Source organism: Chiroxiphia lanceolata, unplaced genomic scaffold (assembly GCF_009829145.1).
Source record: "Chiroxiphia lanceolata isolate bChiLan1 unplaced genomic scaffold, bChiLan1.pri scaffold_53_arrow_ctg1, whole genome shotgun sequence".
NCBI lineage: Eukaryota > Metazoa > Chordata > Aves > Passeriformes > Pipridae > Chiroxiphia > Chiroxiphia lanceolata.
Genome location: NW_022476526.1, coordinates 158,047 through 181,346, shown reverse-complemented (window position 1 = coordinate 181,346; position 23,300 = coordinate 158,047). Strand labels below are relative to the sequence as shown.

Here is a 23,300-nt window from a genome sequence, read left to right as displayed (position 1 = left end):
CTAACCCAGTACCTGGGACTCTAACCCTTTACCTGGGACTCTAACCCAGTACTTGGGACTCTAACCCTTTACCTGGGACTCTAACCCAGTACTTGGGACTCTAACCCTTTACCTGGGACTCCAACCCAGTACTTGGGACTCTAACCCTTTACCTGGGACTCTAACCCAGTACTTGGGACTCTAACCCTTTACCTGGGACTCTAACCCAGTACTTGGGACTCTAACCCTTTACCTGGGACTCTAACCCAGTGCCTGGGACTCTAACCCAGTTGGGATTAATGCCGAGGCGTCCCCCGGCTTCCCTTCAGGAGGTAAGTCTTACCCCCGTTAATAAAGCGCTTTGACTTAAAGTATAAAAGAACAAATACCTCTTAATTTGGAGCAGGAAGTTCTTGTCCTCCGGTGCACGTAGATCCAAGGGGTCTGGGAGACTCTGCTGACAAAAATCCAGTCGGGGGCCCTCAGAGCGTCCCGGCCCCCTGGGTCTCGGCTCGGGAAGACCCTCACTCTCCTGCCTGGCTCGTCAAGATTGATGCCAATTTTTGCCCCAAAGAAGGCTCGGAAGAACTGCTCAGAGACAGAATTTTCAGTCAATAAGCAGGAGGTATTTAATTTCACGGCCGGGGAACAGCCAGGTCGCCCTGGACAAACTGCTCCGCTCGAGAAACTTACAATTGAGCTTTTTATACACTTTTTGCCAAGCAATTACATCACATATTATGAATATTCATTATCTTGCAACATCTACTTTTAATATTCATATCAGGCGGAGTCGAGGCGGAGTTTGAGGCGTGGTCTCTAATTTGGGGAGAACTTTGGTGGGAGTTCCTGTTGTCCTTCATCATGAACTCGTGTCCTCTTCATCATCATCTTCATAAACTTTTCAACCTTCCCTAATTTGGGTAGTTTCCTTGTGCATTTGGCAGGGGTTTTCAGTATCTGGCAAGAGTACCTGATTACTTGGCTTGTCTCTTTCCTTATCTCCTTTTGTTTTTTCCTCCATATATCCTTTTTCGTGTGTGCTAGCATTTTTAGTTCTTTCTGTTCATGCTTGTGTTCTCTTATGTCAGAGTGTCCTGTATTCTAGTGAATTTATTGCCTCCGCTATTTCTTAATACTAAGTTCTCTATGCCTTGCTTAAAAGCTTTTGTGTTTAACTCTCTCTAATCCTTATATTGCTCGACTAAATTCACTTTCCAGGTTTTACCTGGCTTCATCGTCCTGCCTGGTAGGCTCTTCACAGACATATCTTCCCGTCTGTCCCTCCCTCTGCTCCATAAAGCATTCCCTCGGAACACTCCTCGCTCTTCACTTTGTTGAGCCATTCCTCTTTCCTTACTTTACTCTCTGTCCTTCAGAGAACTCGCGCAGTCTGTCCTTCCTCTTTCCTACTTTTCACCCTCTCTTTGCTTTGCTTAGTCCCGCAGCTTTCCATTCTTCAGTGACTCCACCAATTCACCTCTCTTTCCCGCACCCATCTCTCCAGCAAATACTAATGGACACTTCCACTACTGCACACCTTTACATCCTCTTCTCCGTATGCTCCTGACTGCTTCTGTGCCCTTTGTTCTGGGAAACAACATCCAGTGCAAAAAGCACTTCTGACGGCTTCTCTTCTTTTTCTCCCCGTTGTTGTCTGCAGGTAGAGAACAGGTACAGCAGGACCCATTGATAGAGACCACCGAGGGCAGTGAAATCACCAGCAGGTGCTCACACGCCAACATATGAATCGGGAATTTTGCCCATTTCTACCGGCAGCTCCCAGGTCACAGCCCCGAGCTCCTGGCACACGCTGCTAAAGTGTCCAGAGAGCTGCGGGTGCCAGCAGGGCCCTGTTGGTTTCGGGATTTCGTCGTTGGACCGTCCTCTGTCTCTGGGTCCCATCATGGGGACGCGGCTCTGTATTCTTGCGCCCTGCCGGACACGGACTCATTGACACATTCGTCTTTGGAGCTTTCAGGGGATTTTCTTAGAAAAAGACAACTGGATTAATTGGTTTTACAGCGAAGCAAAGTAGCGTCCCTATGAAAACAGGGATTTTCTGTCCTTCACCAATGGGTCCTGCTGCACCTGTGCTCTACCTGCAGACACTGGCGGGAAGAAAAGAAGAAAAGCCATCAGAAGTGCTTTTTGAACTGGATGTTTTTTTCCCAGAACAAAGGGCACAGAAGCAGTCAGGAGCATACGGAGAAGAATTTTAAGAGGATGTCAAGGTGTGCAGTAGCGGCACATGAAGGCTCCTGAATTGTACTCCATGGCACGTGCTTGTGAGAATGGTCTAGGGGCACGAGAGGAAGAACATCCCTCCGGGCTCAGCGCCCCGGGTTCAACCTCTCCTGACCTGTCCCTGGAGCATCCCTGCTGACAGCAGGAGCACTTTTGCTGGGGATTAAGACCACTTTGGGTTCTGTCGAGGAATGTGGTACCAGTGCTATGGCGGGGTAGCGCGTTGGAGAAGCACCTTCCCCAGAGAAAGCTTGACGTGCCATGGCATCTCCCACCTGCTTTGGACTTCATGGAGATGCAGTCTGCGTAAGTGAGCTCTACTGTGTCCCTCCTTCTGCTCCTCTTGCTCAGAGGACCAGGGAATGGCCTTTCACACCTGAACTGAATGTGCTGGAATCAGCAAATCTGCAGCAGGATGAGGGGCACTAAGAGGCACAACCAACAATTACATTCTCTTTCCCATCTCTGTCACCTCCGTAGGAGGACATGAAGGACCACCAGGGCAGGGTGTGATCTATTTCCACTTGCACTGGAAAACCCAGGTCAACTCCCCAGTGCATACATCCCAGACCTGTCAACAGCTCTTGGTGTGCACTCACAGTAGAACCACTACTTCCAGCACTGGTTTCTCACCCAGCCCACAGAGGTTCTTTAGCCTTCCTTGGAGAGACTGGAAGGACTAAACAGGGTGTCTCTGCATTGCACAGACAAGTCTTGAGCACACACGTGGTGTTGGTGTAGGGAGATGACCCTGAGCAAGTACAAATGCCATCAGCCTCCTGGGGGAACCTTGAAGTTATGTGGGACAAAGAGTGTCTCAGTGTCACATTGCATTTACAGTACTAAACCCTGGCAAAGCCTCTGCATGCAGCTCTGGGATGTGCTTCTGTGGACAGAGTTCCCTGTGTCCATCTCTCAGGTTGTGGGGCATCTCAGATAGTGGCAGAGCAGGTGGCACCCCACAGGGTTGAGGTGCATCCAGGCTGTGGGCGTAGCAGCAGGACCCTCAGGAAATATTGCCCCTGCTGCCATGAACTGTGTCTGTGTGCAAGGGAAGAACTCGTGTGTCTGAAAACCCTCGTGTGACCGAGCAGTGAGGTCTCACCAGGGCACCACTGACTCTTGGCCACCTGGCCATCCATCAGGACCCCAGAGGCCATTTTCTAGCACCGTTACAGAGTATGTCATTCCCAGTCTGTCCGTACATCAGGAGTTGCCCAATCCCAGGGACAGAATCCGGCACTTCCCCTTCTTGAACTTCCTCTGGTTGATGGTTGCCCAAACCTCTGATTTGAGGTCTCTCTGCAGGGCCACCCTCTTCCATGAGGCCCCAGAGTGTCACAATGGCCCCTTGAGTCCATGAGAATCTGCAGTGTTCAGTGTTCCATGTGTTACATGAGACCGCATATTGTCACAATGGCACTGAAATGAGAGAGGATCTCCTTTCTAAATGACTTCGTAAATCAGAAGTTTTTTCTTAGATAAAAATCGTAATCAACAAAGGGATTTGCTTTCTTGGCACTGTAACGGTCTTTTCCTTTAAGACGACAATTAGTTTTAGGAGAGAGAATGCAGATGATACATGGAAACTAATAGAGAGTGTATCGTATGCCCATCTTCAAGAAATTAGCTTACATACCTCAGAAAACTTGTTAAATAAGAGATTGTTCTGTTAAGAAGAAAGTCAATTCTACATTGTTATTGACTGTTTTTCACTGTGCCTCCCAACTGACAACTCAACTCCAAAAATTGCATACAAACCGAGATTCCTCCCAGAACAAAGGTGCCAGCACAGAAAGCTCTTGCTGCCCATGGAATCTCCCGGCTGACAAACCAACTGAACCACATAGCCAAAGCTTCCAGGGTTTCTTTCTTGGGGATAAGGGCTGTTGTTTACTTTTAAAACCGTACCTCCCAACTGACAGTGCGACTCACAAAATTCAAAACAAACAATCATTCCTCCATCACCAAAGGTTCCGGCACAGAAAGCTCTTCCAGTGTACAGAGTGCCCAGGCTGACAAACCAACTGCACCACAAAGCCAAAGCTTCCAGGTTTTCTTTCCTGGGGATAAGGGCCGTTATTGACTGTTTTTCACTGTGCCTCCCAACTGACAACTCGACTCCCAAAATTGCATACAAACCGAGATTGCTCCCACAACAAAGGTGTCAGCACAGAAAACTCTTGCTGCCCGTGGAATCTCCAGGCTGACAAACCAACTGAACCACATAGACAAAGCTTCCAGGGTTTCTTTCTTGGGGATAAGGGCTGTTGTTTCCTTTTAAAACCGTACCTCCCAAGTGACAGTGCGACTCCCAAAATTCAAAACAAACAATCATTCCTCCCACACCAAAGGTTCCGGCACAAAAAGCTCTTCCGGTCTACAGAGTGCCCAGGCTGACAAACCAACTGCACCACAAAACCAAAGTTTCCAGAATTTCCTGCCAGGGGATAAGGACTGTTGTTTCCTGTTTTCAGCCCTGCCTCTCAACTGGCAGCGCGGCTCCCAAAATTACATAAGGACGAAGACTCCTCCCACACCAAAGGTGCCACCACAGAAAACTCTTGCTGCCCATGGAGTGCCCAGGCTGACAAACCAACTGCACCACACAGTCAAAGTTTCCAGGTTTTCTTTCTTGGGGATAAGGGCTGTTGTTTCCTCTTTGGAACCGTACCTCCCAACTGACAGTGTGACTCCCAAAATTCCATACAAACATTCCTCTCTCACCAAAGGTACCAGCACAGAAAGCTCTTGCTGCCCATGGAGTGCCCAGGCTGACAAACCAACTGCACCACACAGCCAAAGCTTCCAGGTTTTCTTTCCTGGGGATAAGGGTCGTTACTGACTGTTTTTCACTGTGCCTCCCAACTGACAACTCGACTCCCAAAATTGCATACAAACCGAGATTGCTCCCACAACGAAGGTGCCAGCACAGAAAGATCTTGCTGCCCATGGAGTGCCCAGGCTGACAAACCAACTGAACCACATAGCCAAAGCTTCCAGGGTTTCTTTCTTGGGTATAAGGGCTGTTGTTTCCTCTTTGGAACCGTACCTCCCAAGTGACAGTGCGACTCCCAAAACTGCATACAAACAGAGATTCCTCCCAAACCAAAGGTTCCCACACAGAAAGTTCTTCTGGCCTATAGCGTGCCCAGGCTGACAAACCAACTGCACCACAAAGCCAAATCCTTCAGAATTTCTTGCCAGGGGATAAGGGCTGTTGTTTCCTGTTTTCAGCCCTGCCTCTCAACTGACAGCGCGACTCCCAAAATTACATAAGGACGAAGACTCCTCGCACACCAAAGGTGCCACCACAGAAAGATCTTGCTGCCCATGGAGTGCCCAGGCTGACAAACTAACTGCACCACACAGACAAAGTTTCAAGGTTTTCTCTCTTGGGGATAAGGGCGGTTGTTTCCTCTTTGGAACCGTACCTCCCACCTGACAGTGCGACTCCCAAAATTCCATACAAACATTCCTCTCACAACAAAAATACCACCACAGAAAACTCTTGCTGCCCATGGAGTGCCCATGCTGACAAACCAACTGCACCACAAAACTAAAGCCTCCAGGTTTTCTTTCCTGGCAAGAAAGGCTGTTTTTTCCTCTTTTCAGCCTTGCCTCTCAACTGACAGTCCGATTCCCAAAATTGCGTACAAACAGAAATTCCTCTCACACCAAAGGTTCCGGCACAGAAAGTTCTTCCGGTCTATAAAGTGCCCAGGCTGACAAACCAACTGCACCACAAAGCCAAAGCTTCCAGAATTTCTTGCCAAGGGATAAGGACTGTTGTTTCCTGTTTTCAGCCCTGCCTCTCAACTGGCAGCGTGACTCCCAAAATTACATAAGGACGAAGACTCCTCCCACACCAAAGGTGCCACCACAGAAAGCTCTTGCTGCCCAAGGAGTGCCCAGGCTGACAAACCAACTGCACCACACAGTCAAAGCTTCCAGGTTTTCTTTCTTTGGGATAAGGGTCGTTATTGACTGTTTTTCACTGTGCCTCCCAACTGACAGCTCGACTCCAAAAATTGCATACAAACCGAGATTGCTCCCACACCAAAGGTGCCAGCACAGAAAGCTCTTGCTGCCCATGGAATCTCCTGGCTGACAAACCAAATGAACCACATAGTCAAAGCCTCCAGGGTTTCTTTCTTGGGGATAAGGGTTGTTGTTTCCTCTTTTTAGACATACCTCCCACCTGACAGTGCGACTCCCAAAACTGCATACAAACAGAGATTGCAACCAAACCAAAGGTTCCGACATAGTAAGTTCTTCTGACATATAGAGTGCCCAGGCTGACAAACCAACTGCACCACAGAACCAAAGCTTCCAGGTTTTCTTTCCTGGAGATAAGGACTGTTGTTTCCTGTTTTCAACCCTGCCTCTCAACTGACAGTGCGACTCACAAAATTACATACGGACTAATACTCCTCCCACACCAAAGGTGCCACCACAGAAAGATCTTGCTGTCCGTGGAGTGCCTAGGCTGACAAACCAACTGAACCACACAACCAAAGTTTCCAGGTTTTCTCTCTTGGGGATAAGGGCGGTTGTTTCCTCTTTGGAACCGTACCTCCCAACTGACAGTGCGACTCCCAAAATTCCATACAAACATTCCTCTCACAACAAAAATGCCACCACAGAAAGCTCTTACTGCCCATGGAGTGCCCATGCTGACAAACCAACTGCACCACAAAACTAAAGCCTCCAGGTTTTCTTTCCTGGCAAGAAAGGCTGTTTTTTCCTCTTTTCAGCCTTGCCTCTCAACTGACAGTCCGATTCCCAAAATTGCATACAAACAGACAGTCCTCTCACACCAAAGGTTCTGGCACAGAAAGCTCTTCCGGTCTATAAAGTGCCCAGGCTGACAAACCAACTGCACCACAAAGCCAAAACTTCCAGAATTTCTTGCCAGGGGAAAAGGACTGTTGTTTCCTGTTTTCAGCCCTGCCTCTCAACTGACAGCATGACTCCCAAAATTACATAAGGACAAAGACTCCTCCCACACCAAAGGTGCCACCACAGAAAGCTCTTGCTGCCCATGGAGTGCCCAGGCAGACAAACCAACTGCATCACACAGCCAAAGCTTCCAGAATTTCTTGCAGGGGATAAGGACTGTTGTTTCCTGTTTTCAGCCCTGCCTCTCAACTGACTGCGTGACTCCCAAAATTACATAAGGACGAAGACTCCTCCCACACCAAAGGTGCCACCACAGAAAGCTCTTGCTGCCCATGGAGTGCCCAGGCTGACAAACCAACTGCATCACACAGCCAAAGCTTCCAGAATTTCTTGCAGGGGATAAGGACTGTTGTTTCCTGTTTTCAGCCCTGCCTCTCAACTGACAGCGTGACTCCCAAAATTACATAAGGACGAAGACTCCTCCCACACCAAAGGTGCCACCACAGAAAGCTCTTGCTGCCCATGGAGTGCCAAGGCTGACAAACCAACTTCACCACACAGCCAAAGCTTCCAGGTTTTCTTTCCTGGGGATAAGGGCCGTTATTTACTGTTTTTCACTGTGCCTCCCAACTGACAGTTCGACTCCAAAATATGCATACAAACCGAGATTGCTCCCAGAGCAAAGGTGCCAACACAGAAAACTCTTGCTGCCCATGGAATCTCCCGGTTGACAAACCAACTGAACCACATAACCAAAGCTTCCAGGTTTTCTTTCTTGGGGATAAGGGCTGATGTTTCCTCTTTGGAACCGTACCTCCCAACTGACAGTGCGACTCCCAAAACTGCATACAAACAGAGATTCCTCCCAAACCAAAGGTTCCCACACAGAAAGTTCTTCTGGCCTATAGAGTGCCCAGGCTGTCACACCAACTGCACCACAAAGCCAAAGCTTTCAGAATTTCTTTCTAGGAGATAAGGGCGGATGATTCCTGTTTTAAGCCCTGGCTCCCAACTGACAGCCTGACACCCAAAATTGCATACCAACAATGATTCCTCCCACACCAAAGATGTCATCACGGAAAGCTCTTGCTGCCCATGGAGTCCCCAGGCTGACAAACCAAGTGCACCACAAAGCCAAAGCTTTCAGGCTTTCATTCCTGGGGATAGGGGCTGTCATTTCCTGTTTTCAGACCTGCATCCCAAGAACCAGCCTGACTCCCGAACTTGCATACTGACGAAGACTCCTCCCACACCAAAGGCGCCAGCACAGAAAGCTCTTGCTGACCATGGAGTCCCCAGGCTTATACAACAACTGCACCACAAAGCAAAAGTTTCCAGTCTTTTTTTCCTGGCGGTAAGGGCTGTTGTTTCCTGTTTTCAGACCTGACTCCCAACTGCCAGCCCGACTCCCAAAATGGCATACAAACAAAGATTCCTCTAAGACCAAAGGTGCCAGCACAGAAAGCTCTTGCTGCCCATGGAGTAACCAGCCTAGTACCTGCTATACCACAAATCCAAAGCTTCCAGGCTTTCTGTCCTGGGGATAACGGCTGTTGTTTCCTCTCTTAAGGCCTGCCTACCAACTGACAGCCTTACACCTAAAATTGCATAAGGAAGAAGATTCCTCCCACAACAAAGGCGCCAGCACAGAAAGCTCCTGCTTGTCTTGGAGTTTCCAGGCTGATCCACTACTGCACCACAAAGGCAAAGATTCCAGGCTTTCTTTCCTGGCGAGAAGGGTCGTTGTTTCCTGTTTTCAGCCCTGCCTCCCAACTGCCAGCCAGACTCTCAAATTTCATACGGACGGAGATTCCTCCCACACCAAAAGTGCCAGCACAGAAAGCTCTTGCTCCTCTGACAGTCCCCAGGCTGACACAGCAACCGCACCACAAAGCCAAAGTTTCCAGGCTTTTGTTCCTTGCGATAAGGGCTGTTGTTTCCTATTTTCAGCCCTGCCTCTCAACTGACAGCCTGACTACCAAAATTGCATACGGATGAACATTCCTTCCACACCAAAGGTGCTGGAACAGAAAGCTCTTCGGGCCAATAGAGTGCCCAGCCTGGCCCAAAAACTGCACCGGAAAGCCAAAGCTTCCAGTCTTTCTTTCCTATTGATAAGGGCTTTTGTTTCCTGTTTTCAGACCTGCCTCCCAACTGCCAGCCTGACACCCAAAATTGCATACCAACAAAGATTCCTCCCGCAGCAAAGATACAAGCACAGAAAGCTCTTGCTGACCATGGAGTCCCCAGGCTGACACACCAACTTCAACACAAAGCCAAAGCTTCCAGGCTTTCTTTCTAGGAGATAAGGGCTGATGATTCCTGTTTTAAGACCTGGTTCCCAACCGACAGCCTGACACCCAAAATTGCATACAAACAAAGATTCCACCCACACCAAAGATGCCAGCACGGAAAGCTCTTCCTGCCCATGGAGTCTTCAGGCTGACAAACCAACTCCACCACAAAGCCAAAGCTTCCAGGATTTCTTTCCAGGGGATAAGGACTGTTGTTTCCTGTTTTCAGCCCTGACTCTCAACTGCCAGCCCGACTCCCAAAATTGCATACGGATGAAGATTCCTCCCACGCAGCCCAGAAAGCTCTTGCTGCCCATGGAGTGCCAAGGCTGACAAACGAACTGCACCACAAAGCGAAAGCTTCCAGGTTTTCTTACCTGGCGATAAGGACCGTTATTTACTGTTTTTTCCCGTGCCTCCCAATCACCAGACCGACTCCCAAAATTGCATACAAACCGATATTCCTCCCAGAACAAAAGTGCCAACAGAGAAAGCCCAAGTCAAAGCTTCCAGGCTTTCTTTCCTAGTGATAAGGCCTGTTGTTCCGTGTGCTCAGACCTGCATCCCTGCTGCCATCCAGACTCCCAAAATTACATAAGGATGAAGATTCCTCCCACACCAAAGCTGCCTTCACAGAAAACTCTTGCTGCCCATAGAGTCCCCCGGCTGACTCAACAAACTGCACCACAGAGCTAAAGCTTCCAGTCTTTCTTACTTTTGGATAAGGGCTGTTTTTTTCTGTTTTCAGCCCTACTTCACAACAGCCAGCTAGACTCCCAAAATTGCATACAAAAGAAGATTCCTCCCCGAAAAAAGGTGTCAGAACAGAAAGCTCTTGCTGCTAATGGAGCCCCCAGCGTGACACAAAAACTGCACCACAGAGCCAAAATTTTCAGGCTTTCTTTCCTGGGGATAAAGGCTGTTGTTTCCTGTTTTCAGCCCTGAATCCCAACTGACAGCCCAACTCCCAAAATTGCATACGGACGAAGATTCCTTCCACAACAAAGATGCTAGAACAGAAAGCTCTTGCTGCCCATAGAGTGCCCAGCCTGACCCACCAACTGCACCAAAAAGCCAAAGCTTCTGGGCTTTCTTTCTTGGGGATTAGGGCTGTTATTTACTGCTTTTTACCGTGCCTTCAAAATGACAGCCCAAATCCCAGAATTGCATACGTACAGAGATTCCTCCCACAGACTGAAGTTTCAAGCACAGAAGGCTCTTGCTGCTCATGGAGTACCTAGCCTGGCCCACCAACTGCACCACAAAGTCAAAGCTTCCAGTGTTTCTGTGCTGGGGATAAGGGTTCTTGTTTCCGTTTTTCAGACCTACCCCCCAGGTGACAACCTGACTCCCACAATTGCATACAAACAAAGATTCCTCCAAGACCAAAGGTGCCAGCACAGAAAGCTCTTGCTGCCCATAGAGTACCCAGGCTGACAAACCAACTTCACCACACAGTCAAAGCTTCCAGTCTTTCTTTCCTGGCGATAAGGGCTGTCATTCCTGTTTTTAGCACTGCCTCCCAAATGCCAGCTCGACTCCCAAATTACATATGGATGAAGATTCCTCCCAGAACAAAGGCACCAGCACAGAAAGCTCTTACTGCTTTTAGAGTCCCCAGGCTGACATACCAACTGCACCACAAAGCCAAAACTTCCAGGCTTTCTTTCCTGGCGAGAAGGGCTGTTGTTTCCTGTTTTCAGCCCTACCTCCCAAATGTCAGCCCAACTCCCAAAATTTCATACAAACTGAGATTCCTCCAACACTGCAAGTGTTAGCAGAGAAAGCTCCTGATGATCATCGAGACCCCAGGGTGACACACCAACTGCAACACAAAACCAAAGCTTACAGTCTTTCTTTTCTGGGAATAAGGGCTGCTTTTTCCTGTTTTCAACCTTGCCTCCCAACTGCCAGCCTGACTCCCAAAATTGCATACAGATGAAGATTTCTCCCACACCAAAGGTGCCAGCACAGAAAGCTCTTGCTGTCCATGGAGTGTACAGCCTGGCCAACCAAGTACACCAGAAAGCCAAAGCTTCCAGTCTTTCTTGCCTGGCATAATGGCTGTTATGTAATTTTTTAGATCTACCTCCCATTTGCTAGCCCAACTCCCAAAATTGCATACAAACAAAGATTCCTCCCACATCAAAGATGCCAGCACAGAAAGCTCTTGCTTCTCATGGAGTCCCCAACCTGGCCCACTAACTGCACCAGAAAGCCAAAGCTTCCAGACTTTCTTTTCTGGGGAGAAGGGCTATTGTTTGGTTTTTTTCAGCTGTGCACCAATACTGCGAGCCCGATTCCCAAAATTGCATACGGACTAATATTCCACCAACACCAAAGGTGCCAGTAAAGAAAGTTCTTGCTACCCATGGAGTACCTAGGCTTAAACACCTACTGCACCACAAGCTTGCAGGCTTTCTTTGACGAGGGTAAGGGCTGTTGTTTGCTTTTTTCAGCCCTGCGCTCAAACTACCAGCCCGACTGCCAAAACTGCATTCAGAATAAGATTCCTCCCAAACCAAAGGTGCCAAGAGAGAGATATCTCTTTGCACATTGTGTGCCCAGGCTGGCAAAATAACTGCACCAGGAAGTCAAAGCTTCCAGGCTACCTTTCCTGGAGAGAAGGACTGTTGTTTGCTTTTTTCAGCCCTGCTCTCAAACTGTCAGCATGACTCCCAAAATTACATTCGGAAAAAGATTCCTCCCAGACCAAGGGTGTCAGGAGAGACAGATCTTATTGCACATCATGTGCCCAGGCTGGCAAAATAACTGCAACATGAAGTCAAAGCTTGCAGGCTATCTTTCCTATGGAGAAGAGCTGTTGTTTGCTTTTTTCAGCCCTGTGCTCCAACTGTTAGCCCGACTCCCAAAATTTCATATGGAGGATGATTCTTCCCAGACCAAAGATGCCAGCAAAGAAAGTTCTTGCTACCCATGGAGTACCCAGGCTGGCCCACCAACTGCACCACAAAGCCAAAGCTTCCAGGTCGGTTTGGCTGGGGATAAAGGCTGCTGTTTGCTATTTTCAGCCCTACCTCCAAATTGCCAGCCCGAATGCCAAAACTGCATATGGACAAAGGTTCCTCCTGGACCAAAGGTGCCAGGAGAGAAAACTCTTGCTGCCCATGGAGTGCCCAGGTTAGCCCACAAACTCCACCACAAAGTCAAAGATTGCAGGCTATTTTTCCTAGGCAGAAGGCTGTTGTTTACTTTTTCAACCCTGCACTGAGTCTACCTGCCTGAGTCCCAAAATTCCATGCGGACGAAGATTCCTCCCAGACCATAGGTGCCAGGACAGACGGCTCTTGTTGCACATGGAGTACCCAGGTTGGCCCACCAACTGCACCACAAAGCCAAAGCTTCCAGGCTTACTTTGCTGGGGAGAAGGGTTGTTGTTTGCTTTTTTCAACCCTTCACTTATTCTGCCTGCCTGAGTTCCAAAATTCCATAGGGACGAACATTCCACCCAGACCAAAGATGCCAGCAAAGACACAGGGACATTGGTGACATCACTGAGGACAAGGGTGCCACCCCTGGGCACAAAAGTGACATCACACAAACATTGGTGAGAACCTTGAGGACACGGGTGCCACCTCTGGGGACATCAGTCACATCACAGGGACATTGGAGACATCACTGCAGAAAAGAGGTGGAATTTTATTTTGAGAGAGAAGGAGGGAAATAGAGGACTGTTGGGTGCTGGAAGAGCATTAGGAGAGTATTGGGAGATGCCAAATTTGTGGGGGACTCACAGTGATAGGCAAGTCTTCAGAAAAGCACCAGATCAACCATCCGGATATTTTTGTCTTATTTCAGGTCTTCTTCCTACCTTTAACACACTGAGCGCTCCAGACACCCCTTTCTCTAACCTTCCCTTCCATGTCTCAAAAGCCTGTCCCTTTTCAAGGGGCTTTTTGCCCAAAGGGATTCCCCACCAGTGTCCGGGACTATGTTCCCTGTTTCTCACAATTGGTCAACTTACCCTTGCAGTTCTCCGCCTGTATTTTGGATCATTTCTGTCATGCTGTTCACTGCAGTACTGCCAGGGAGCATCAGCCTTTGGTTTTTCCAGAGCTGTCGGTGTAAGATCCGAGCGCTCTGGAAGTTTAAGTCTAAGTGTGTCAGCCCTCTGGCCTGCAGGCAGAGACAGGCAATTAGGACTTCTGTGGCACAGCTGCCCTTCGCAACAGTACTTCCATCCTACCAAGGGATCTCCTCGGGGTAGTGCCTGAAGGTTTAGGTCTTCTTGTAAGTCCTCTCTCAAGAACATAGTGAGGGGAAAAAACACCAGTGAACCTCTCAAGAGTGGCACTGTGTTAGGGGAAAGAACTCAGCAGTGTCTGTGCACTTCCAGGCTCCTGGGAGAGACATGAAGGATCACCAGGTGAGGGTGTGATATATTTCCATATGCACTGGAAAACCCAGGTCAACTCCCAAGGGCATTCGTCAAAGACCTGCCAACCACTCTTGGTTGGCACTCACAATAGAACCACTACTTCCAGTACTGGCTTCTCACCCAGCCCACAGAGGTTCTTTAGCCTTCCCTGGAGAGACCAGAAGGACTAGACAGGGTGTCTCTATTTGCATTGCACAGACAAGTCTTGAGCACACACGTGGTGTTGGTGTGGGGAGATGACCTTGAGCAAGTACAAATGCCATCAACCTCCTGGGGGAGCCTTGAAATTATGTGGGACAAAGAGTGTCTCGGTGTCACATTGCATTTACAGTACTAAACCCTGGTAGAGTCCCTGCATGCAGTTCTGGGATGTGCTGCTGTGGACAGAGCTCCCCGTGTCCATCTCTCAGGTCGTGGGGCATCTCAGATAGTGGCAGAGCAGGTGGCACCCCACAGGGTTGAGGTGCATCCAGGCTCCGGGCGTGGCAGCAGGACCCCCAGGAGATACTGCCCCTGCTGCCGTGAACAGCCTGTGTCTGTGTGCAAGGGAAGAACTCGTGTGTCTGAAAACCCTTGCGTGACCGAGCGGTGAGCCCCTGTCAGGGCACCACTGACTCTTGGCCAACTGGCCATCCATCAAGACCCCAGAGGTCATTTTCCAGCACCGTTACGCAGCATGTCATTCCCAGTCTGTCCATACATCCGGGGTTGCCCTATCCCAGGAACAGAATCCGGCAGAAGCTCACTTCTTCTAAATGTATAAAAATATGTTGTGTTTCTATGCTCAACAGAATGCACGGGCAGGCGAAACCCCTTGTATCCCCCAGCTGTAATAAAAGTGTGCTTTACATATTGTTTAAGGATTTCTTTGAATCTATCTCTGTGTTTAAAAATACAAAGGGCCCTTCAGTCTTTTTTTTTTTTTCCTGAGATCCTTTACCCAAGATCTTTCTTTGAATTTCAGGGACAGTTCTGTGTGCAGGGATGGATAGGAAAAGACTCCTGGCATGGTAGATCTTCCAGGAAGTGCCAGTACTTGGTCTTCCAGAGCTGCTCTCTTTAACTTCCACCCTCTCATCTGATCCACCTCTGATTGCTGGTGTAAAGTCTGAGTGCTCTGCCAGCTTGGTCCCAGTTCTGCTATGTGTCACTCCTGCAATGCAGGCAGGGACAGGCCATGGGCACTGCTGGGACAGAACCGAGCTCAAAAGGAAAGGGGATCTCCTCAGGGCAGCGCCTGAAGGCTCAAGTGTTCTTTCAAAGTCGCTGCCAAGAACAACCTCCAGGAAGTTTCCTGCTGCATAAAGCACCACTGAAGAGTTGAAGCTGGTGACTGTACAGGATGGGGGCACACAGCCCTGTCCCTTCCACAGCCAGGCCTCCATGAATACTCTTGAAAGATCAACAGTGACCAAAATAGTCTGGTCTGTGACCCTATTTTCTGGGCCCCCTGCTCAAGGGGCCCCAGTGCACTCATCACAGACCAGTCCCTTGCAATCACTGTTCCCAGCACTGGTCTATCTCTCCACCTCATAAGGATTGTTTGTCCCCCACGGAGGAACATCAAATGAGCATGTTTGCACTGTAAAGAAGAGAGTTAAGCATTCACACTCTGTGTGTGTGTGTGTGGAGAGAGGAATCAGAATGAGCACAAACGCCATCAGCTACTTCTAGAGAGACCAGGAAGGACAGTGTCTTGAGATCACTTCATTTTGAGAGCCACATCCCCTTGGAAACCACCTGAATGCAGCCCTGGGACGTGCTTCTGTGAACAGAGTTCCCTGTGTCTGTCCCTCAGGCTGTGGGGCATCTCAGAGAGGGGCAGAGCAGGGTCTCTGACAGCCCAGCACAAGGCTGTGACCAATAGGCTGTCACAGGGACTGGGAGATCCCCTCTGCCTGAGGGCCTGGGCTCACTCCAGCAACGGGGCTTCTCTTTGGGCTGCTCCGTTCCTCGTGCTGAGCGCAGGATGGGACAGCAGCTGGCACAGCTGGGCCCGGTCTATGCCAGCAGCTGAAAGGAGTAGCCTGGGGACAGCACACGAAAGCTGCCGCTGTCAGGGCAGGGGGAAAGGTCCCAGGAAGGCTGAGGGGTTGGCATGCTGCTGCAAAGGCTGTGTCCCATCTGCTGGAGCTTTCCTAGGAGGAAGGAAACTGCCCAAGACAGAGACACTGCCCCACACTGCAGTTGGAAAGGTGGAGAGAGAGGACGAGGAGAAAGAAATGTCCCTGCAAGGGCATTGCTGTGGGAGGAGAAGCATCCAGAAGGAGGAAGAGATCACTCCATGTGTATATTTGAAGAAACAGAGCGTGAGGGTGGGCAACGCTCAGGGAAGGGTTGCAAATGGCAGGGGTGAGAGCCGGGGGGAAAGCCGGATGGGTGTCTGCAGCCTGCAGGGAAACAGAAGCAGCTGTGGGACAGCACAGGACAAATTGTGCTGGAGATGGCCAAGGGCACTGGCAAGGCAGGTTAACTATTGCTTTTAGGACCGGAGCTTGTGCTTGCTTCATAAATGTCAGAAGATTGCTTTAAAACATATTTTTGCAACCAGACCTTATCACCACCGATGACAAACCTTATTAACCTGTCACAATTTGTATTAATAAAGAGTGTTATTCCCTGAACTGTTGGAGTGAGTTCTTTCAGTTGCCAGCGGCGGGAAACACTTCAGGAGGGTCTGCTGAGGGGTCTTCATGTTGTTGGCTGAGATCCCCCTGACAAGGGCACTCAAATCACCCTCTGATCTTGTGAATCTTTACGTGAAGGATCTCATTACAAGATGCCACGGACTGGTTGGACACAAGGGTCTCGACTTTCCAGGGGGCACTGACAGGCAAAAATCTAAACTTTAATGCCACCTTTCAGGTGGCATTAAATTGCTGCAGCGAAGCAGGGTTGTCAAGGATAATCTGCTGCAAAAATACAAATCTCTGCCTTCCCAGGCTGGGAAAGACTTGGTTCAAAGGTTTCAGAAAGTTAAGGAGAAAATTGTGGTATGCATGGAACAATGTCAGGCTAAGCAGAAATGTAAGGAAGGAAATGGTAAAGGTACAATTTGTGTAGTGTTATAAGCCTGTTTGTCTTGTGCACAATAAGAAGCTAAAAATTCACCTGCTTCTGAATGGATTTCTGATGTTGAGTTTACTGTTTTGAAATTAGAAAATGTGCCGTTGAAGTCATTGTTAGCCTTTGAGAGGGAAACAGGAGAAAAATCGGATAAACTTGTTGCTAAAAATGAACTGCTTCAAACTGAGGTTGACCAACTTCAAAGTCTTGTTATATCAGAGTGCAGAGAGAAAACTGTTGCTAAAAAAACAGGCTCCTGGTTTGGCCAGGACACTTCATAAACCAGTGTCTTACCCTGGCATTGAGACTTGGGAAACCACAGAGACCCCTGATTCTAAGTCTGAGGAGAGAAAGAAACCAGGAGACTTTGAAGTTCAACTGATGTTTCCACAGTCTCCCAGCTTTCCTCACATTAATGAAAATTGGCTCATGAGGATAATGAGGATGCAGCTTCTGCTATGGGGAATTCTAAGCATTCTGGCATCGGTAAGACAACCTGGTAAGTAACACTTGAGTGAATGGGGGGTTGTCTTGGGGGATGGTTTCCCTTCTCTTTTCTGTCTCTCGGTTTCTCATTTTCTTTGCTACTTTCTTTGGAATAAATGTTGTTTTGTTCAGCTTTCAACTGTGTACTGGTTTCAGTTTTGGCAATCTCCCTGCTACACGCAGACATAACAAAAAAATGACAGCATCAGCAGATGCCTTTCCATTCCTCTTTCCCTTCCCATTCCCTCTTCCTCTTCCCTTCCCATTCCCACAGCCAACACACTATTTCACTCCTCACTTTAACAAAGCTCTTTTCTCCTTCAAGCCCCTCCAAGGTGCCAAGGTCACATAGGAGGCCACACACAAACAGTACTCCTCTTCCCACTTAACAACACCTTCCCCCTCACTGTTCTACAGGGAACACCATGAATCCGCTCGCAGAGGTCTCTCGTTTCCCATCAGCACCTCAGCACAAGGAGTTAAAGGAGCTCAAGCCTTAGGCCACAAGAGCTGACAGCGAGGAAACTTTGGGAGCAAACTAATGCTGCTAACACAGACCCAGTTGAATCCAGCACATGACCACAGAATCCAAGAGTCCTTCAGCTTGGAAAAGACCTCCAAGCTCATTGAGTCTTCTGCAGCCCCTCCGCGACCACCTGCAGGGACTGGATGATGCTTTGCACAAGCACCAAAAGGAATACTGTGAAAGCCATGGCCTGCAGGAGGACACAGAGAAGGGCTTGGCTGGGGCTGGGAAGGAGGGAGCTGGTGCTGGGAGAGCGGGGACGGGAGCCTTGGGGATGTGGCACAGCAAGGACAGGGACCCAGGCAGCTGGCAGGCGGCAAGGCCTCACCCCCTGCCCCAGTAGCAGCAGCGGGCCCCGCCCAAGGCGCTCCTGCCAGGGGCTGGGCCCTGCAGGCATGGGTAGAACCCACTCCCTGGGGCGGCCTTGCTGCCCCGGTCCTCGTCCGGTCCAGCCTCTCCCTGTGTGTGCGCTCCCCACAGCACAGGCTGCACTGGGCAGCATCCCCTGATGGGCCCTGCAGAGTCGCCCCATGGGGACACTTCCCTTTTATGTCACAGGTGCCACAGCCTGTCCCAGCCAGCCCTGCCCATTGTCCCCACTCCGGTTCACTGACTCACAGTGGCCCCTGGCAACCAAAGAACCAAAACCCCACACCCCCAGACCGCAGCCCCACCCATCTGCAAGGGGCCCCCAAGGGTTCCCTGCACAAAGCAGCCCCTCCAAACCCTTGTCCGATAGAAAACTGGGGGACATGACCCTCGTGTTGCCCGTAACGAAAACACAAACCAACAGAGTGCCGGTTTATGGGTGCTTTATTTTAGGGCCCGGGAACCTGAGGACTAGCGTCCAAAGTCAGGATTCCGAAGACCCTCATTTTCAGTTCAGCTTTTATACCTTTACAGAAACATGTCTACGTGCAGTTCTTACTTGTAAGCAGTTACACTTAGTTACAAGCACAAACTCATATTTCATACTGATAACAATTGGTAATCATCTACTTTTAATCATAAATCTGTTTAAGTTGTCTTACTCCATAGAAACCCCATAGAAACTGTTCAGCAGACTCTCACTATATCCAAGGTAACAAATCGTTATATACATGCTTGGCTAAATCTTTTGATTATTGTTCCTACCTCTTCAGTACATTCCATTCTCACGAACAAGGCTGCTAACCTACTACTTTGGAGTGCTGCTCTCTAGGCCTACTCTCCTACTAAGCCTTAGCCATTCTACTACTAAATTTGAATCATTCTGCAACACTCGGATGCTTTTAATACAGAGATACAAGCTTTTCTTGAATAATGGAGGGGGTCACTTTTTTATTATTAATATGTACAGTTATCCATTTGGGGACAGGATGTGGTGTCATATTTGGAGTGAGAAGTACTTTTCAAAGAAACCCAGGGTGCATGGGTGATGCAGAGGAAGCTGCCAAGTCACCCAATGTGAAGCTCAACACTGCTTTGCACCAGCACTGCCCTTTCACACACATCCTTTGCAAAGAAAAAGATGTCAGGGTTTAGTTTCTAAATCAGTAACACAAGACCTCTTTATGAACTGACAGCAAGAGAACTTAGGAGCAGCTTAGGGTTGGCAAGTGTAGGAGCCCAGAAGAGAAGGGGCTGATGGGTATGTCGTGAACACTGACAGATGGATGGTCGTGGAAGGATTGCTGGTAAAATAGAAAGAACAACATGTGACTGGGGAAGGGGCCACGTGGAGTAGGGAAGCGAACAAACCTCCTTGTTCCAGTTCCAACAGACACAAAAAACAAGTGACAGTATCAGCACAGAAGCTCCTCTTTGCCTTGCCTTGCCTTGTCAGACATGAAAGACATCACCTGCTGGACTCTGCCCAAACACCAGCCCCCTCCTTACCCTTCTCAACCACTCAATCATAGCCTGCAAACACCCACACCTTCCAGGACCAACTGGCTGTTTCTCTTCTCTTTTCTGCCTGGGGGCGAAGGAAGAAGGACAGGGAGGGTCTTTACCTTCGGGTCAGAGGGAAGGGGAAGGAAATTCCCCCAAATCCATCCCCGGTAGGACGGACCCCGAAGAATATATTCGAGGGGTGGAAAGGATGGGGGCACCCACAGGGGGTTGGGGGGGGAGGGACCCAGGAATCTTGTGGTGGGACACTGGAGGGTTCCCAGTAGTTTCTTGGGGGGGGGTTGATCCCCAGCAGTCCGGGGGGAAAAATGGACGGAGGAATCCGCCGTAAAGGATTGGGGAGACTCAAAAGATTCTAGGAGGGGGTCGGGACGGGCCCAGGAGTCCTGAAGAGGGTTTGGGGGTCCCCAGGAGGGACTCTGGGGGTCTGAGGTGGTCCCAGGAGATTTTCAAGGGTTAAGGGGATGCACAGGAGATTTGGGGTGGAGGAGGAAAGGTGGAGGGGCAGCCCCCAGGAGGGGGGCTTTCGGAGGATCCCCAGGAGTCTTGGGGAGGAGCTGGGCACTTCTCGAGAGTCTTGGGGGAGATTCGGAGGGGTCACCAGGAGCCCCCGGACCCCCCGAACTCACCCGACACCACCATGGCCTCGTTGGGGCCGTACATGGAAAACATCGTGGCGGGTGGAGACTCTGGGGCCGGGATCGATCGGGCCCAATCGGGTTCAATCGCGATCCTCACCTCCCCCCCCTTGCTACCACCACCCCGCTCCCAGCAGCCCCCGCGGAAGTATCGACATTCTATTGGATGACTCACCGGCGCGAGGAGAGGGACCGAGCAGAATTTGCCAATGATGTCATTCCAGCAGAGCCGTTCTATTGGTTGCGACCCATGAGGGAGCCCCAAAACCTGTTCATGGCTTGGGGGAGAAGGAGAGCCGGCATGGCCGGGAACGGGGGTGCAGAAGGTGTTCCAGTGCCCAGGAAAGAGGCAAAACACTTTCCCCTCTCTCTCCCAGTGCCCCCTCAGCCCATCCCAGTGTCTCCCCTCTCTCCCAGTGCCCCCTCAGCCCATCCTGGTCTCTCCCCTGCTCTCTCAGTGCCCCCATCCATTGAGCTCCCAGCCCGGCCTCGTCCCCTGCTCTGCTCCGGCCTGGATTTCTCCCCTGCAGGAGTAGCTGAGGTGGCTCCAGGGTGGGCGGGAGCTTTCGGGGCAGGGGGTGGCTCCCGACGTGCTGCTGGAACCACCCCCTGCCAGGGTGGGCCCGTCAGCCTGGGGCACCTCCTCACCCGAGCCTGGGCGACAGGCTGGCAACTGGGAGGGGTTTTGGGGAGGAATGGGGAGGCTGAGAAGGGGTTGGGGGTCGTGGAGGTAACTGGGAAGGGGTTTGGGTGATCTTGGGGGGTTGGGAGGGAGGTTGGGGAGATTGGGGCGACTGTGAGGGGTTTTGGGGAATTGTCGGGGGTCTGGGAAGGGACTGGGAGAGAATTTGGGGGCGTCCTCGAGGAGAAGGGGGCAACTAGGAGAGGGTTTGAGGGGTCCTGGGAGGGCTGGAGGTAACTGGGAGGGGTTTGGGGGCATCTTGTGAGCTTTTGTGGGTCTGGGAGGTAGTCTGGGGGCCTCGGAGGGTTTGAGGGGAAGTTGGGAGTGTCCTGTGGGACCAGGATGGGATTTGAGGGCTCCTGGAGGGGCTGGGAGGGCTTTATGCCTTTATACTGCGGGCATTGTCTAGTATTGATGGGGGTAATCGGTGAGCTGACTGTTTCATAATCATCCAAATTTGAACAAGACTTTGAAGGTGGTCAACCTCAGTTTGAAGCAGCTCATTTTTAGCAACAAGTTTATCCGATTTTTCTCCTGTTTCCCTCTCAAAGGCTAACAATGACTTCAACAGCACATTTTCTGATTTCAAAACAGTAGACTCAACATCAGAAATCCATTCATGACTTCCCTGTCAGCACTCCATGCGAATGTCTGTGCGGTCACTTTGGTCTGAGAGAAACCTCCCTGTTTGCAGGGCACTGCAAAGTGGAAAAGGGCAGATAAAGAAAAAACAGATGGGTCCAGCAGAAGTGCAGGGCTTTGCAGATGGCCACGTAGCAGTCGTAGGACATGATGGTGAGAAGGGCAACCTCTGCTGTGATCAAGAAGAAAAGCAAAAAACACCTGTGCAGCTCATCCTGAGTAGGAGATGCCCCTGGTGTTCCAGAGGGAATTGGCTTTGGGGACAGTGGTGCAGATGCAGCCCAGGTACTTGAGGGAGAAGTGGAGCGGGAAGAAGTCCCAGGCGGCGTGCAGGTGGTGACAGGCTATGGTGCTGAGGACGAGGCCGTTGCCCAGTAGGGCAGCCAGGGAGATGCCCAGGAAGAAGCAAAAATGCAAGAGCTGCAGCCCTTGCATGCCACGAGGAGGAAGTGGGGCATGGAGCTGCTGTGGGCCATGAGCTTCCTCCGGGCATCAGGAACTGTCCAAGGAGGAAAAGGCAGTGAAAACTTTGGGGACAGATTTCCTAGACCAAAGCCCATGAATTCCTCGGTGCATCTAGCCTCCTCCCAAATATCTGCAGTCACACGTGTAGATTCTGGACTGTAGAAGACAGGCTTAGCATGACTTGAAGGTAATTTCTTCTGAATTTTTTGATTTATTTTTCTACTACCAGGTCTGACAGCTGTGTCACTGTGACACGGGGGGCATTGTGGAACCAAACGAACCCTGAGACATTTCAGAATCCCACATGTGTTGGGTCTGTCAGAGCTGGAGTTCATTTTCTCACTGCAGCCGTCACAGTGCTGTGTTTTGCATTGGGAGCTACAAAGGGGTTAATCACACCAATGCTTTGGCAACTGCTGAGCAGGGCTGGCACAGCATCCGCATTGTCAGCTTCCTCCCTCGAATCGGGGACAAGATTGTGGGAGGGGATACAGACAGGCCAGTTGAACCAAATGGGCCAAAGGGACATTGCAGAATATATGGCATCAGCTCAGCTACAAAAGCTCAGGAAAGGGGGGAAATCCATTTTTTCACAATACTTGCCTTCTGAGCGGCCTCTCTGTGTGGTGAAGCCCTGCTTCCCGTGAAGTGGCCCGGCATGGTTGCTGACAGGAAGTACAGAATAAATCTCTTTATTTTCCTCTTCACTTATGCATGCACAGACTTTGGCTTTTGCTTTAGTAAAGTGCCTGATCTCAAGGTAGAAGTCATTTTCCATCTTTTTCTGTCTCTCCTGTCTGGCTGCGAAGGGCAACGATAGAGCGGCTTGGTGGGCACCTGGCATCCAGACAAGGTCAACCCACTGCAACATTGCAGGGTCTCATGGAACCAAAGGACTGCTGGGACACTGGGGGAACTCATGGAATCAAGCGACCGTCGTGACACTGCCCTGCGGTCATCATGGAAGCAAATGTTCCCTGGGAAACTACAGAAAACCAGGGAATTAAGGGACATCATTGGGACGTGTGGGACCTCATGGAATTAAACAAACCCTGGGATATCTTTGGAACTTCATGGAATC

General features: G+C 50.2%; 1 long non-coding RNA gene across 1 annotated transcript; it reads left to right on the top strand.

The window, feature by feature from the left end:
- Window positions 1-456: 456 nt before the first annotated feature.
- LOC116781691 lies at window positions 457-22,658 on the top strand. Its single transcript, XR_004354944.1, has 3 exons — window positions 457-468; window positions 7,809-7,813; window positions 22,568-22,658. It is a non-coding gene; the product is annotated as an uncharacterized LOC116781691 (long non-coding RNA).
- The last annotated feature ends 642 nt before the right edge of the window (window positions 22,659-23,300 follow it).